The sequence below is a fragment of the Bos indicus x Bos taurus genome, chromosome 16 (genome assembly GCF_003369695.1).
Source record: "Bos indicus x Bos taurus breed Angus x Brahman F1 hybrid chromosome 16, Bos_hybrid_MaternalHap_v2.0, whole genome shotgun sequence".
NCBI classification, from domain to species: Eukaryota; Metazoa; Chordata; class Mammalia; order Artiodactyla; family Bovidae; genus Bos; species Bos indicus x Bos taurus.
The window spans coordinates 56,385,405-56,402,422 of record NC_040091.1 but is presented as its reverse complement, the minus strand read 5'-3'; the positions used below and the strand labels follow the sequence as shown (position 1 = coordinate 56,402,422).

Sequence of the window (17,018 nt, the reverse complement as noted above, 5' to 3'; positions counted from 1 at the left end):
AAAATGAAGATCATGGCATCTGGTCCCATCACTTCATGGCAAATAGATAGGGCAACAGTGGAAACAGTGAGAGACTTTATTTTGGGGGGCTCCAAAATCACTGTAGATGGTGACTGCAGCCATGAAATTAAAAGATGCTTACTCCTTGGGAGGAAAGTTATGACCAACCTGGACAGCATATTAAAAAGCAGAGACATTACTTTGCCAGCAAACGTCTGTCTAGTCAAAGCTATGGTTTTTCCAGTGCTCATGTATGGATGTGAGAGTTGGACTATAAAGAAAGCTGAGTGCCTAAGAATTGATGCTTTTGAACTGTGGTGTTGACAAAGGGTCTTGAAGTTCCTTGGACTGCAAGGAGATCCAACCAGTCCATCCTAAAGGAAATCAGTTCTGAATATTCACTGGAAGGACTGATGCTGAAGCTGAAGCTCCAATGCTTTGGCCACCTGATGGGAAGAGCTGACTCATTGGAAAAGACCCCAAAGCTAGGAAAGGTTGACGACAAAAGGATAAGGGTGTAGCAGAGGATGAGGTGGTTAGATAACATCACTGACTCAATGGACATGAGTGTGAGCAAATTTGAGGAGATAGTGAAGGACAGGGAAGCCTGGCAAGCTGCAATCCATGGAGTTGCAAAGTGTCGAACATGACTTAGTGACAGAACAACAACATTTAAATATCCCCAGCATCTTGTAATTTCATTTGCAGTTTTATCCTTTTTAAAAAAGCAAAAAATAATATTTATTTTTCCAATAAATTGCAATTGCATTTACTGACATATTTTATAAATTTCTGTGCTCCTCATAGCTTCTTGTGGTCCAGATCGTCCCTTTGGGTTTACTTTATTTCTAAATGAAGTGCATCTTTGATAGTGCCTTTAGTGAGAGGCTGTGGGTGTTAAGTTCCTTTAGTATTTTTTATGGTTAGTAATGTGTCTTTATTCTGTCTGAACTCCTAAATAGTAGCTGGGGTAGAGATTGCTAGCTGCCCAGCCCACAACTTGTCTTCCTCCTTCCTTGGAAACAGAATTGGAACACATTTTATTTAGGGCTGCTGTATGCTCAGCAGAAAGCCTATATTTTCTAGACGCTCATAGCCATGAGTGACTAATTAGATGTAAGCAGCAAACACTGAGTCGGGGGAGAACGTCCTAAAGAGAGCTGCCTTAGCCAAGAGGAGCACCCTTTCATCCTTGTCCTTTTTTTGTGGAACACAGGAGCCTTCCTTGGACAATGAAGAGAGAAGCCACAAGCTTAGGAAAGTAGAGGAGAAGCTCAGGAATGGATTTGGGTTCCTTTGATATAACACAATGAAACCCTCATTTAATTTGTGTAAGCCTCTCTTTAGGTCTCTGACGCTAACAGCAAAATTCAATTTTAGGGTGATGTTTGTTTTCCTCTCAGCCTTTGAGGATGCTGTATTATTGTACTTAGCAATCTATTGTCTGGAATCAGAGATCTGATGTTAGTCTAATTGTTCTATCTTCTTTTCTGATCCTTTTAAAGATTTCCCCATGGCCCTTATTATTTTTTTTAATGCATCTGTGGCTGGATTTATTTGTATTTATCTCACTAGATTCTTAGAATGTGCTTTCTGTTTAATGACTCATGCCTTTATCCAATTTTGGAAAGATTTTTAATAATTATCTCTTAAAATATTGAGTCTCTGTCATTCTTTTCATTCTCTCTTTTTTCTGGAGTTAGATGAATGTTAAGACTTCTCTCTCAGTTGTTCCTTCTTGTTGCTTAACTGCATTATATAGTGTGTGTGTGTGTGTGTGTTTCTGGGTGAATTCCTCAGTTCCATAATTTAGACTATGAAATTTTTATCATCTATTAAACTTGTAAAATTTACTGACATTTTTCTTCAATTTCAAGGATTTCTAATGAGTTCTCTCTTATTTTACTATCCTCACTTTATTGCTGCCTAGTTTTGCTTAATGATATCTTACTCTTTTCAATATGGAAGTTACAGTTTCACTTTTCTCTAAGAACATACTAAAGATACTGTAATTAAAAGTCTGTCCAATTATACAAAATTAATTTCATCTAAAACACTCAAACCACAAAAAACTGAGGATGTGGCAGATGCCTCCATCTATTTGAACAAAATTTAACCCAGAACATGGATATCAGACCAAATCATACAATTTATATCAACCATATGAATGACAACATTAAAAAAGAAGCAAATTCAGTATGTCAGAACAGATTGTGGTATAATATCTAAAATGCATGGCACTTTTTCTGACAAAGAAAAGAAAAGAAGATAAAACTGTGTAACAAATGGCAACAATCGTGAACAAAAAGCCTGGTCAGGGAACACCAAATTAAGCTGATACCAAGGAAATGCAATACCAAGTTCTCAGGTCCTTGATCATCCTCCAAACTATATTTTATTCCTTAATAATTTACTGGAAGAGACTAGCGAAATGATGTTGACCATGTTGTTTAATCAGTTTCCTGGTTTCAAAGAAGCATCTCTGGTACTTTTGGGAGTACTTTCGGGAGGCATGACATTGCTTTAGTTGAATTTGAAGATGATAGACAGGCTGAAGCTACCAGGGATGCTTTATAGGGAAATAGGATACTATCCTATCCATGAAGATCACCTAATCAAAGAAGTAACATTTAGGATAGCTGTCTTTAAAAAAAAAAATTTTTTTTTATTTATTTGGCTGTGTTGGGTCTTAGTTGCCCGTTGCATGTGGGATCATAGTTCCCTGACCAGGGATTGAGTCCCCATTCCCTCTGTTGGCAGGCAGATTCTTAATCACTGGACCACCAGCTAAAGTCCCTAGGATAACTGTCTTTAAAATACTTGGTTTTGTTTATCAGATCAGATCAGTCACTCAGTTGTGTCTGACTCTTTGCAACCCCATGAATCGCAGCACGCCAGGCCTCCCTGTCCATCCCCAACTCCTGGAGTTCACTCAAACTCATGTCCATAGAGTCAGTGATGCCATCCAGCCATCTCATCCTCTGTCGTCCCCTTCTCCTCCTGCCCCCAATCCCTCCCAGCATCAGAGTCTTTTCCAATGAGTCAACTCTTCGCATGAGGTGGCCAAAGTACTGGAGTTTCAGCTTTAGTATCATTCCTTCCAAAGAAATCCCAGGGCTGATCTCCTTCAGAATGGACTGGTTGGATCTCCTTGCAGTCCAAGGGACTCTCAAGAGTCTTCTCCAACACCACAGTTCAAAAGATCAATTCTTCGGTGCTCAGCCTTCTTCACAGTTCAACTCTCACATCCATACATGACCACAGGAAAAACCATAGCCTTGAATAGACGAACCTTTGTTGGCAAAGTAATGTCTCTGCTTTTGAATATGCTATCTAGGTTGGTCGTAACTTTCCTTCCAAGGAGTAAGTGTCTTTTAATTTCATGGCTACAGTCAGCATCTGCAGTGATTTTGGAGCCCAGAAAAACAAAGTCTGACACTGTTTCCAGTTTCCCCATCTATTTCCCATGAAATAATGGGACTGGATGCCATGATCTTCGTTTTCTGAATGTTGAGCTTTAAGCCAACTTTTTCACCCTCCACTTTCACTTTCATCAAGAGGCTTTGTAGTTCTTCTTCACTTTCTGCCATAAGGGTGGTGTCATCTGCATATCTGAGGTTTTTGATATTTCTCCTGGTGTTGTTTACAGTTTCACTTTAATAACATTTGGTCAGGCCACTTTAACAGTTGGGGGGAGAGGGGAAGTGTTTGTGAAATTTTCATGAAGGATTTAAAAAAAGTACCTAGACTGTGTTTGTGAAAGTGAAAGCTGCTCAGTCACGTCTGACTCTTTGTGACCCCATGGAGTATACAGTCCATGGAATTCTCCAGGCCAGAATACTGGAGTGAGTAGCCATTCCCTTCTCCAGGGCATCTTCACAACCCAGGGACTGAACCCTGGTCTCTAGCATTGCAGGTGAATTCTTTACCAGCTGAATTGCCTTAATGAATTATGAATTGTGAAGGCCTTAATTTTGTACAATAAACTTTTATTTGTAAAAAAATAAAAAATTGTAACTATGTGTGGTGACGGATGTTAACAAGACTTACTGTTGTAATAACTTCACAATATCTACATATATCAATCTACATACTGTACTTTTGAAACTAGTACAATGCTATATGTCAATTATATCTCAATTTTTAAAAAGCTGTACCAGAGAAAGAAAAACCACAGCTAATAAAATACTATTGGAAAAATACAACTAGAAGGATAATTACTGAATACAAACATTTGCTGCTGCTGCTGCTGCTGCTGCTAAGTCGCTTCAGTCGTGTCCGACTCTGTGCGACCCCAGAGACAACAGCCCACCAGGCTTCCCCGTCCCTGGGATTCTCCAGGCAAGAACACTGGAGAGGGTTGCCATTTCACTTGCATGAAAGTGAAAAGTGAAAGTGAAGTCGCTCAGTCGTTCCCGACTCTTAGCAACCCCATGGACTACAGCCCACCAGGCTCCTCTGTCTATGGATTTTCCAGGCAAGAGTACTGGAGTGGGGTGCCAAATATAAACATCTACTTTTGCTTAAAACTATAGCTTTTTGCTGTACACACACAAAAATTATACACCTAAGCTAGGTTTGCATGAACTGGCCAGTGGTTACTATACAATCTCAGCGATATCCTCTTCACTCCGACCATATAGGCCCATATTTAGTTCCATAAACACAAGACTTGCCTACCTCAGGGTCTTTGTGCGTGCCTTTCTTTCTTCCCAGTACTTGACAAGACTGGCTTTTTTCATCCTTTATGTCTTAATTAAAAACACCAAAATGAGAGCAGTGATTATCTCTACATGGTAGAATTTGATATAATTTATTTATATTTCCTTTTTATTTATTTTACTTCATATATTATGTTTTAAAAAGGAAGAAAGACACAAATTATTTTAATCTTTAGTATGCTAGTATACATAGGAAGGAATAAAATATTGATACTACAGTTCTCCCTAATGCTATTTATTTAAAAAATGATAATTTCATCTACAGTGGATTTGTGCTGCTTATCTGGCTGACTGCATTAACTTTTTCTCTTTTTAAATTAAAGTACAGTTGCTGTATAATCATAAGGGATTTGATTTAGGTCATACCTGAATGGTCTAGTGGTTTTCCCTGCTTTCTTCAATTTCAGTCTGAATTTGGCAATAAGAAGTTCATGATCTGAGCCACAGTCAGCTCCTGGTCTTGTTTTTGCTGACTGTATAGAGCTTCTCCATCTTTGGCTGCAAAGAATATAATAAGATTTTGGTGTTGCCCGTCTGGTGATGTCCATGTGTAGAGTCTTCTCTCATGTTGTTGGAAGAGAGTGTTTGCTATGACCAGTGCGTTCTCTTGGCAAAACTCTATTAGCCTTTGCCCTGCTTCATTCCGTACTCCAAGGCCAAATTTGCCTGTTAATCCAGGTGTTCCGTGACTTCCTACTTTTGCATTCCAGTCCCCTATAATGAAAAGGACATCTTTTTTGTGTGTTAGTTCTAAAAGGTCTTGTAGGTCTTCATAGAACCATTCAACTTTAGCTTCTTCAACATTACTGGTTGGGACATAGACTTGGATTACCGTGATATTGAATGGTTTGCCTTGGAAACGAACAGAGATCATTCTGTCATTTTTGAGATTGCATCCAAGTACTGCATGTCGGACTCTTGTTGACCGTGATGGCTACTCCATTTCTTCTAAGGGATTCCTGCCCACAGTAGTAGATATAATGGTCATCTGAGTTAAATTCACCCATTCCAGTCCATTTTAGTTCGCTGATTCCTAGAATGTCGACGTTCACTCTTGCCATCTCCTGTTTGACCACTTCCAATTTGCCTTGATTCATGGACCTAACATTCCGGGTTCCTATGCAATATTGCTCTTTACAGCATCGGACCTTGCTTCTATCACCAGTCACATCCACAACTGGGTATTGTTTTTGCTTGGCTCCATCTCTTCATTCTTTATGGAGTTATTTCTCCACTGATCTCCTCTAACATATTGGGCACTTACCAACCTGGGGAGTTCCTCTTTCAGTGTCCTATCATTTTGCCTTTTCATACTGTTCATGGGGTTCTCAAGGCAAGAATACTGAAGTGGTTTGCCATTCCCTTTTCTAGTGGATCATATTCTGTCAGAATAAGTGAGAAATAGATTTAAGGGACTAGATCTTATAGACAGAGTGCCTGATGAACAATGAACAGAGGTTCGTGACATTGTACAGGAGACAGGGATCAAGACCATCCGCATGGAAAAGAAATACAAAAAAGCAAAATGGCTGTCTGAGGAGGCCTTACAAATAGCTGTGAAAAAAAGAGAAGTGAAAAGCAAAGGAGAAAAGAAAAGATATTCCCATTTGAATGCAGAGTTCCAAAGAATCGCAAGGAGAGATAAAGAAAGCCTTCCTCAGTGATCAATGCAAAGAACTAGAGGAAGACAACAGAATGGGAAAGACTAGAGATTTCTTCAAGAAAATTAGAGATACCAAGGGAACATTTCACTCAAAGACGGGCTCGATAAAGGACAGATATGGTATGGACCTAAAAGAAGCAGAAGATATTAAGAAGAGGTGGCAAAAATACACAGAAGAACTGTACAAAACATATCTTCATGACCCAGATAATCATGATGGTGTAATCATTCACCTAGAGCCAGACATCCTGGAATGTGAAGTCAAGTGGGCCTTAGAAAGCATCACTACGAACAAAGCTACTGGAGGTGATGGAATCCCAGTTGAGCTATTTCAAATCCTGAAAGATGATGCTGTGAATGTGCTGCACTCAATATGCCAGCAAATTTGGAAAACTCAGCAGTGGCTACAGGACTGGAAAAGGTCAGTTTTCATTCCAATCCCAAAGAAAGGCAATGCCAAAGAATGCTCAAACTGCCACACAATTGCACTCATCTCACATGCTAGTAAAGTAATGCTCAAAATTCTCCAAGCCAGGCTTCAGCAATATGTGAACCGTGAACTTCCAGATGTTCAAGCTGGTTTTAGAAAGGGCAGAGGAATCAGAGATCAAATTGCCAACATCCACTGGATCATGGAAAAAGCAAGAGAGCTCCAGAAAAACATCTATTTCTGCTTTATTGATTATGCCAAAGGCTTTGACTGTGTGGATCACAATAAACTGTGGAAAATTCTGAAAGAGATGGGAATACCAGACCACCTGACCTGCCTCTCGAGAAACCTATATGCAGGTCAGGAAGCAACAGTTAGAACTGGACATGGAACAACAGACTGGTTCCAAATAAGAAAAGGAGTACATCAAGGCTGTATATTGTCACCCTGCTTATTTAACTTATATGCAGAGTACATCATGAGAAACACTGGTCTGGAAGAAGCACAAGCTGTAATCAAGATTGCCAGGAGAAATATCAATAACCTCAGATGTGCAGATGACACCACCCTTTTGTCAGAAAGTGAAGAAGAACTAAAGAGCCTCTTGGTGAAAGTGAAAGTGGAGAGTGAAAAAGTTGGCTTAAAGCTCAACATTCAGAAAACGAAGATCATGGCATCCAGTCCCATCACTTCATGGCAAATAGATGGGGAAACAGTGTCAGACTTTATTTTTCTGGGCTCCAAAATCACTGCAGATGGTGACTGCAGCCATGAAATTAAAAGACGCTTACTCCTTGGCAGGAAAGTTATGACCAACTTAGATAGCATATTGAAAAGCAGAGACATTACTTTGCCAACAAAAGTCCGTCTAGTCAAGGCTATGGTTTTTCCAGTGGTCATGTATGGATGTGAGAGTTGGACTGTGAAGAAAGCTGAGTGCCAAAGAATTGATGCTTTTGAACTGTGGTGTTGGAGAAGACTCTTGAGAGTCCCTTGTACTGCAAGGAGATCCAACCAGTCCATCCTAAAGGAGATTAGTCCTGGGTGTTCATTGGAAAGACTGATGCTGAGGCTGAAACCGCAATACTTTGGCCACCTCATGTGAAGAGTTGACTCATTGGAAAAGACTCTGATGCTGGGAGGGATTGGGGGCAGGAGGAGAAGGGGACGACAGAGGATGAGATGGCTGGATGGCATCACCGACTCAATGCACATGAATTTGGGTGAACTCCGGGAGATGGTGATGGACAGGGAGGCCTGGAGTGCTGTGATTCATGGGGTCACAAGGAGTCAGACACGACTGAGCCACTGAACTGAACTGATAGCTGCTGTACATGTATTAGCTTTTACTTTCTTAATGTATATTGGAATTTTGGTTTGAACGTTCATTTTGAGTGGGAAGTTTTGGTTTTTTATTTTTCCTCTCTTCCTCTTAGCCTTCTTTACCCAGATGTTTTACAGTTGCCTTTATCTGACTAGAGCTGTCAGGTGAAATATAGGATGTCCCATTAAATTTGAATTTCAGATAAATAACAGATAGTTTTTTAGTGTAAGGATGTCTCAAATATTGAATCAAAAATATCATAAATTTTTTTGCTTAACTGAAATTTAAATCTAATTGGGTATGGTGCATTAAAAAAAATTATTTATTTGGCTGCACTGGGTCTTAGTTGCAGCATGTGGGATCTAGTTCCCTGACCAGGGATCCATCCTGGGCCCCCTGCATTGGGAGTGTGGAGTCTTAGTCACAGACCATCAGCAAAGTCTCTGTGCTGCTATATCTGGCAACCTTATTCCTGTCATTCTATACCCCTATCCAGAACCAGATTTTATTACCGGGATTTTGGCTACCCCCCATATGATATTTAGGTCATCAAAAATTAATAAATAAAACAAAACAGCTGCCTTTTCAGAACCACAGAGAAAATTCTTGCTACATGAGAAATGAGAATTTGCTCTTCTCTGGTGAGAACTTTCTGCTGCTTAGAACATGTAAAAGACCAGTGCTCAAGCCTCAGCCCTTCCTCAGCTCTCCTTCTCCTTCTCTCTGATGTTACCATGCTCATCACCCAGTCAATAGAACATTGTCTTGTACACAGGTCAAGATAGTTAGATGTTGTGAAACTGTGATTTACAAAGGAAAGAGAAGAGGCCGTTCCTATCCCCAAAGAGTTTACAATCTAGTTTGAAGTCAGAAAAAACACAAGGAAAAAAAATAGGAGGGAATTTTCAAGCAGAATTAGGAGTCAGGGCTGACCAATTAGGCTGAGTCTGATACTGGGGAAAATGGATTGAGATGGTGTTCCACACAAGAAACCAGTATTTACTGGGCATCTGTCATAAGCCCCCTTGATGACTTCATTTAATTCTCATTACAGTTTTATGAAGCAGGACTGGTCATCTTGATTTGGAGGAATGACTGAGAAGGAAATTGAGGCTCAGAATAATTAGATGTCTTGCCCTGTATCACAGGATTAATCAATAGTCTTCTAATTCCACACACATTTTACTAAACCATAGACCAGTGCTGGTTAGTTAGTGCTGGGAAATGTTGCAGAGGGAGGTCAAATAATATAGGTCACATTTTAAAACAAAGTGCAAATTTATAAAAACATTGCAGCAATTTTACTCTAAAAGGACTACACTGCAACATTTTCCATCAGTTTTTTTCCTGTACTTTCTAAGAGACAGTAGATGGAGCAAAAGATATTGATCAAGGTCTTATAATAGGAAAAGAGTTCAGAACTATGACTGTTGACATTTTTGTTAGTCTGTCTTGATGTCTATCCCTAACTTCCATGAGCTATAGGGTAGCTAGACTATTTCTGCAGAGCTTATAGTAATTTGAATCGCCACACTAAATGCTGTTGTGAAATAAAGTGGATTTTTTATTTGTCTGAAGGAGACTGGCAGCATTTCTATTTAGTTTTACTACTAATTAACCTTCAATTATTTGTATAGCATGTAAGATTAACACTGCTCACATATACAAGAGAAAGCAGGTCAATGAAATGTGCACTGAAATAAACTGGATTTTGATGAATTCACTTGGAATGTGAGTTATTCTCTGAGAGAGCTGGGTGCTATAAAGTTTATATTCCTGAGTTGGGAATAACTATGTTTCATCTGAGTGGCAGAGATACAGCAACTTATTTCTGTCTCTGCAAATATGTGGCAATGGAGTTCATGCCATCACACACCACCAACCTGTAGGCAACCACAGCTCTTTTCTGCTGCTTTATCGGCCTCTCCCATAGAACAGAGGGTATAAGACAGGGAGAGTATTTGCTGTAAGTTGAGCTTGCAGGCTGCCCACAAGGAAGATGGAGATTTCACAAGTGTTCTTGATGTAGAAGATGATATTTATGTGCAGTTACTCTGAGCACTGAATTGGAGAAAGGCATAAAATGTGGTGGAAGCAAGTTGGAAAATCTTATAACTAAGTTTGTGGGCCTGAACTTTTTTCAAATATAGGAGAAATCAGAGAGGCAGAGAATACGTTCCCAGGAACCTGCCCCTCCTTCCAAAAAGCCTTGAGAAAAGCAATAGAGGGAAGTCAGCCAAGACAGTACAGACTTAAATTCTCCACCTCAGTGCTTCCCAGTATTAGCAAGTATGATTAGGAGATACAACTGAAGCTAATCATAGGACCTGATGTTTGTGTTTATAATTTTCCATTTCCCTGCACTCTTCCTCTTATGCACGCATTTATTCAGTAAGTGTTTATTGAGTGCCTACTATGTATCAGGCAGGCTACTGAGACTGTGGAGACTATGACAAGGAAACACTGATACTGTCCCCACCCTAACGAACCTTATAAATCAGCAGAAGAGGCAGACGTTAAAGCAGTCAAAAGCCACCGTGAGATTACTACCAAGAGTTCATGGTATTGTGAAGGTCTTTTCTATGTGTCAGGAACTGTTCTAAGAGCTGAGAATATGTCAGTAAACAGTAAAATCCTTCCCCCTTAAATTTTATGTCCTAGTACAGGAGATGTGAGAGTTGGACTGTGCAGAAAGCTGAGCGCCGAAGTATTGATGCTTTTGAACTGTGGTGTTGGAGAAGACTCTTGAGAGTCCCTTGGACTGCAAGGAGATCCAACTAGTCCATTCTGAAGGAGATCAGCCCTGGGATTTCTTTGGAAGGAATGATACTAAAGCTGAAACTCCAGTACTTTGGCCACCTCGTGCGAAAAGTTGACTCATTGGAAAAGACTCTGACACTGGGAGGGATTGGGGGCAGGAGGAGAAGGGGACAACAGAGGATGAGATGGCTGGATGGCATCACTGACTCGATGGACGTGAGTGTGAGTGAACTCCGGGAGTTGGTGATGGACAGGGAGGCCTGGCGTGCTGCAATTAATGGGGTCTCGAAGAGTCGGACACGACTGAGTGACTGAACTGAACTGAACTGAACTGAACAGGAGACAAGACAAAAGAGGACTCGTTGGAAAAGACCTTGATGCTGGGAAAGATTGAAGGCAAAAGGAGAAGAGGGCAGTGGAGGATGAGATGGTTGGGACAGCATCACCGACTCAGTGGACATGAACCTGAGCAAACTCTGGGAGACAGTGAAGGACAGGGAAGCCTGGAGCACTGCAGTCCATGGGGTTGCAAAGAGTCAGACACAACTGAGCGACTGAATAACAACAACAGGAGACTACTGAACATAAAATGTAAAAATAAACATATAATGGAAGTTCAGTGTGATGATGTGTAAGTGCCATAATAAAAACAAAGCAGAGGAAGAGGTTAGAGTGTGGCTTTAGGCAGGATGGTACTGAGGAGCCCCTCTGAAAGGATGACTCTTGAGCAGTGAAACAGAAGAGCTGACAAAGACTCCCACAGAAATCTGGAGGAAGATTGTTCCAGGTAGAGAGAGCAGCATATACAAAGGTCCTGAGGCTGGAAGGACATTGGCTGCAAATGGAAACAGACTATAGGCAGGCAGCGGTGGTGGGAGGTGGTCAGCAGGAGGCTGCACGGCAGGAGCCCCGAGGGAAATGATGGTGCTTGGGCTGGGTTGGTGGTGGGCGGGGAGGAGGCGAGATGGTGTGGGTTTAGGAATTTCCTCTATCATAAAGGGATTCCACCTGGTTAGGGAGGTGGAATCTTCTATGATTTCAGAAGAAGCAACATTTGTGCTGAGTAGAAGTAGCTGTGCTGTGCTATGCTAAGTCGCTTCAGTCGTGTCCAACTCTTTGCAACACTATAGATGGTAACCCTCCAGGATCCTCCAAACAAGGATACTGGAGTGGGTTGCCATTTCCTCAAGTGAAGATAAAAGGACAGAATATTCCAGAACATAAATATGCATACCCTGTGGGGGAGAAAGTCAAGGTTGAGGCATTGAAAGGAGATCTGGCTGCCTAGGCAAAGATGAGAGGGGAGGGGAGGCTGGAAAGATGGGCAGAACAGACCTCGTGGGACTGTGCGAGCCTCTTGCAGGACCTTGGTCTTTTTTCTAAGGGTTGTCAGAAGTCACAGGAGGAATTTCAGCAGAAGCATCCTGGTCAAATGTGTGTCTTGGAAAAGTTTCCAATTGTAGGATGAAAGAAGCTCAATTTGTTTTACTGACATTCATCCCCTGATGAAGGTTCTCCTATACCCATTTTACAGACAAGAAAACTGAGTCTCAGATAGTTGATGGCACTTGTTGGGGCCCACAACAAGATGGCTGACTCTGGGGTCCAGAGCCGCAGCCCTTTGTACCCATTTACCTTTACTCCCCTCCACAGCATCACCCCCACCCTTGGCCCAAGCACTCAGTAGTGACAATCATGGTTATTTCTGCCTGTTCCTTCTCAGACTGGGCAGCACTATCTCCCTTTCTGTCTTTTCAGGGCTTTGACTTCTTTCTCTGTACTGGAAAATTCCAAGGATGCAGGTGTGGTCTTCATTTTCCTGCCCCAATTTGTATTGGAATGAAGTTTTTTTTTTTTTTTTCATGGAGTTCAGCAGGGGCAACATACTGTTACCAACATTCAATCATTCCTGCTAACATCATCTGTCTCGCTTTCACTTTCTTTCTCCCTCAGACTTTTAGTGGACTCTGTCTATGCACCGGGCATCAGGTTTACAGAAATAATTCTTGTCCAGGTTGGAGAAAAAGCTATGAAAACCAGGTGACACAGATTAAATTGTTAATGGTGTGTGAATAAGTTGGCCAGGTATTTCTCTTGTCAGAGACCCAAGGGAAGGTTAGAGCTGTGGAGAGAGGCAGGATTGGGCCAAAAGAGGGAAAGGATGCAGGAAGAGCTTCCCCAAAAAGCTTGCAACTTGGGGACTTCCCTGTGGTCCAGTGGTTAAGAATCTTTGTTTCCTTGCAGAGGATGTGGGTTCGATCCCTAGTCAGGGAACTAAGATCCCGCATACTACACTGCAAGGTCAAAAAGTAAATAAAAGTAAATGAAATAAAAAGAAACTTGCAACTTGGCTGAAATCTAATCCAATAGGAGACACTGCATAAGAAAATCCTCTTAAAAAATGTTCTTAGTCCTTCCAGTCCCCCAGATTGTGATAACAAGGAAGATGTGGGCTGACGGAGGATGAAATTTTCAGCAGCCATGGAATAAGAGGCTCAGAAATGGGGGCCATTGCTCCTTGAGGCCAGGGAGGGGGAGAGAGCCCGAGAACACCAGATGATGGTGGGGTAGATGGGGATGTGATGCCCTCAGTCTTGCCCACGCCTGCCCCGCCAGGCACAAAGGTCAATTGCTCCTACAGGCAAGGAAGGCTGCTTGGGTGTTATTGTTTCCGGTGGCCATGGGTTGTGTTTATTTATTTACTGGTTTATTTTGCCAGTCAAACTCCAGTTTATTGACAGGACTCAGCCAGCCTCTGGTCTTTTCCACCCCAACCGACCGCAGCACAGAGAAATAATTAGTTGCTGCGGTGTCGGGAACGGATGTCCAACTGACATCTCCCCTTCACCAGAGTCAAATTCAGCGGTTTCCCAGCCTGCTGAAAATTACCAGCTTCATGCTGCCTTCCTCTCCCCGCTGCCTACCTGGTGGGGCTTTCCTTGCTCATTAAGAGCAGAGCCAACCCCTCGGGCTGACCTTGGCTTATAATGTGCTCTCCCCACCCTTTCCCCCTTTTCATCTTATATATTCTTTTCTGATGGGTGTATGAGGGGGAGAGTGAGGCTTGAGTAGGTTCTGATTCCTCCCCACTAAGAAAAGCTGGCCTCTCACTGTTTCTCAAGACCTAGGGCTCTGAGACTACAAGGGCACTGGTAGGCTTTAATTGCTTCCTATCGGTGTAGTGACCTTTGTCTCCTTGGGGGTATCCTGAGGCTTTTTTGCAGATACAGTCAGTGTGCACTTTCAAAAGCCAAGCTTCATTCTGGATACTTCTGTGTTCTGAAACCTCTAGAAAAAGCAGGGTGGGATATTGAGGGATAAGTAGGGGAATGACTGGGGCGGGGGAGATGATAGTGAACACTTGAGAATACAGAGATGTGCTAGGCTTGAACTTTAGAGACATTGTCAGTTGGGGCTGATGTAGGGGATTAATAACAGGGTTGGCAGGACATTTGTTTATTCATTCACTCTACTAACAATGGGCTTCCCTGGTGGCTCAGATGGTAAAGAATCTGCCTGCAATACAGGAGACCGGATTTCGATCCCTGGGTTGGGAAGATTCCCTGGAGAAAGCATGACAACTCACTCCAGTATTTTTGCCTGGATAATCCCATGGACAGAGGAGCCTGGTGGGCTGCAGTCCATAGGGTCCCAAAGTGTTGGACATGACTGAGCATGCATCACGTATACTAATGTTTGTGGAGCTCTTTCATGTGCCAGGCACGGAGCTAGGTCCTGGGGAGGCTGGAATGAGCTGCATGTGGTCCCTACAGCTGGCTGACTGGGAAGCCTGGGGTTCGCCTTACTAAGGAAGCTGACCTTTATTATGAAGGTGCCAGGGAGCTTCTGAACAGTTTTAAGTAGGGGAGTGATGTGATCCAACTTGCATTTTAGATCACTCTGGAGGCCAGGAGGAGGAGACATTGGGAGTGGGATACCAGAGGACACCAGAGACTTCATTAGAAAACTCTGGTAATATCCTGGTTGAGAGAGGACTAGGGTCCAGCAGAGGCTGAGGCACTAGGTATGGAGAGGGTATACGAGGTATGTTTTGAAGGTACCGTCAGTTGGACTTAAAGGTTGGGGATAAAACAAGTTTAAGCCCCTTCTCTTAAGAGAAAGTTCGAGGACCTGTGTCAGGTCCTGAAGCCTGTAAGAGCTGGCAGATCAATATACAACTTCGCTCCTTGGCTTTCCTCTGAGGATTCTTTTCACCATTTGGAAGAGGCTGTCTCTCCCTGCAGATGAAGACTCGGAGGTTGCCTCATGGTACCTAACCTCACAGAAACTCAGGACTGGAAGGTGGTCTTAAAGGTGGTCTCCTGCAACAGTTTACATAATTCCAACCCCATCTGCAATCTTCTCACTTACACCTCCTTGGCTGCCCACTCTATCATCTGAGAGCTTCCTTCTAAAACTATACCCAAATCAGTCTCCAAGCAGATTCTGCCCAATTATTGTTAGTTCCAGTTTGGAGGTCACAAAAAACAAGTAAAACAGAACACACAGCAGATTGGAAAGCTCCTAATGGACAGTGAGTTCTCCTCCCAGAACCATATCTACTTGGGAGAAGAATATGAGTGCAACCATGTGTCAAGCATCAAATAGCAGATGTTTGGAGGGTGGCTGGGTCACCTTCTAACAGCAGTCACTTGACTGAGCCACCCCTATTGCTGGGTGTGGGCTCTTGTCATCTGGGGAGTGAAGGAGACGCTTTAATGAAACATTGCACACTCTAAACTCCTGGATTTCTGGATTTCACACCCAGTATCTCCCATCCTCTGCACCCTGTGATGGACAAAACAATCTACCAGGACCTTGTTTGTTCCTGTGGACTGCTCCCTCCTATTGGCGGGTGAGGGGTGAGCCCATGAGATCTGAGAGCTGCAGGGCTGTTCTCTGCATTAAAATTCTGCAACCGATCTAATTATCTGATTTATCGGCTCAGATACAAGCAGCAGTTAGGCTCCAATTCTAACTTTTAATTGGTTGTACAGTAGTGTGAGATCATGACCTCTTACTAAACTCTTCCCATTAAGCTTTCATGTTTACATAGCACCATAAATTCAGCTCATCAGTCTTCCAGAAACTTCTCCAATTTCCGCCTCTTTCTCTGGAGCCAATTATTTTCCTGTTTGTCTTGCAAGTCTGTTTGAAGCCTGACTTCCTGAACTACAAGCACAGAGCATGTGAGTCTGCTCTTCTCTCTTCCTCTTGCCCAATCTGGAGATGCTCCCAGTCTCCCCTGTGTCCCATCAATTTACTGCTGGAATCATTCTGCTGGTTTCCTCTTCTTCAAGCATCTCTCAGTCAATGAACCTTTCTCCTCCTATGACTCTCATTGCTTGGACCTTTCCTCAGCTGGGCAATGACGTATTTCAACCTTATTCAAAGGATCCTGTGTCCTACTCTCTCCTAAAGTAACCCGAACTTATTTTTAAAAATAATGTTAAAAATATTTATTTATTTGGCTGTGTCAGGTCCTAGTTTTAGCACGGGGGCTCTTTCACTGTGGTGCGTGGACTCTCTAGTTGTGGTGCCGGGCTTAAACACTGGACCACCAGCGAAGTCCCATCCAAACATTAATACAAGGTTTGCAGCAGAAATAAATAAAGCTGTAAAAGCTCAGGAAAAAACATTAATGAAACTAACATGCCCCCAGGGATCAGGAAACAGGGAAAATATGACTAGAAAAAAAAATAAAAGAAAATTTAAGGCTTAATAATAATAATTATAAATGATTATAATAAATAAATGAATAATATAGTCTCCACCTTGTGCGGAGGTGGAGACTATAGTTTCATAATAGATATAAAAAATGGAATGTTCTTAGAAATGAAAAAAATACTAGAATTGACTCTGGATGACAGAAGTGTGAGATACAGGATAAGTTGGAAAATTAAACCAAAAAATAGAATGATTAAATAAATAAGTACAACACACACACACACACACACACACACACAAAATAGGATTAGCTGTATAGGAAGAAGATAGGAAGATAGGAATTAGGAAAGTTTAACAAATAAGAAAAGTTTATTTGTTAAATAAACTTTAACTTAGAGTTAAATAACTCTAATAAGTTAAATAAACTTATTAGAGTTAAATAAGTTTAACTCT

The 17,018-nt window shown here is 41.9% G+C and overlaps 1 non-coding gene and 1 pseudogene across 1 annotated transcript; one reads left to right on the top strand and one right to left on the bottom strand.

Moving 5' to 3' along the window:
• The first annotated feature begins 2,124 nt into the window (after positions 1-2,124).
• LOC113907014 lies at positions 2,125-2,627 on the top strand (annotated as a pseudogene).
• A 7,077-nt stretch (positions 2,628-9,704) lies between these two features.
• On the bottom strand, positions 9,705-9,833 carry LOC113907092. Its single transcript, XR_003515086.1, has one exon. It is a non-coding gene; the product is annotated as a small nucleolar RNA SNORA19 (small nucleolar RNA).
• Between the last annotated feature and the right edge of the window lie 7,185 nt (positions 9,834-17,018).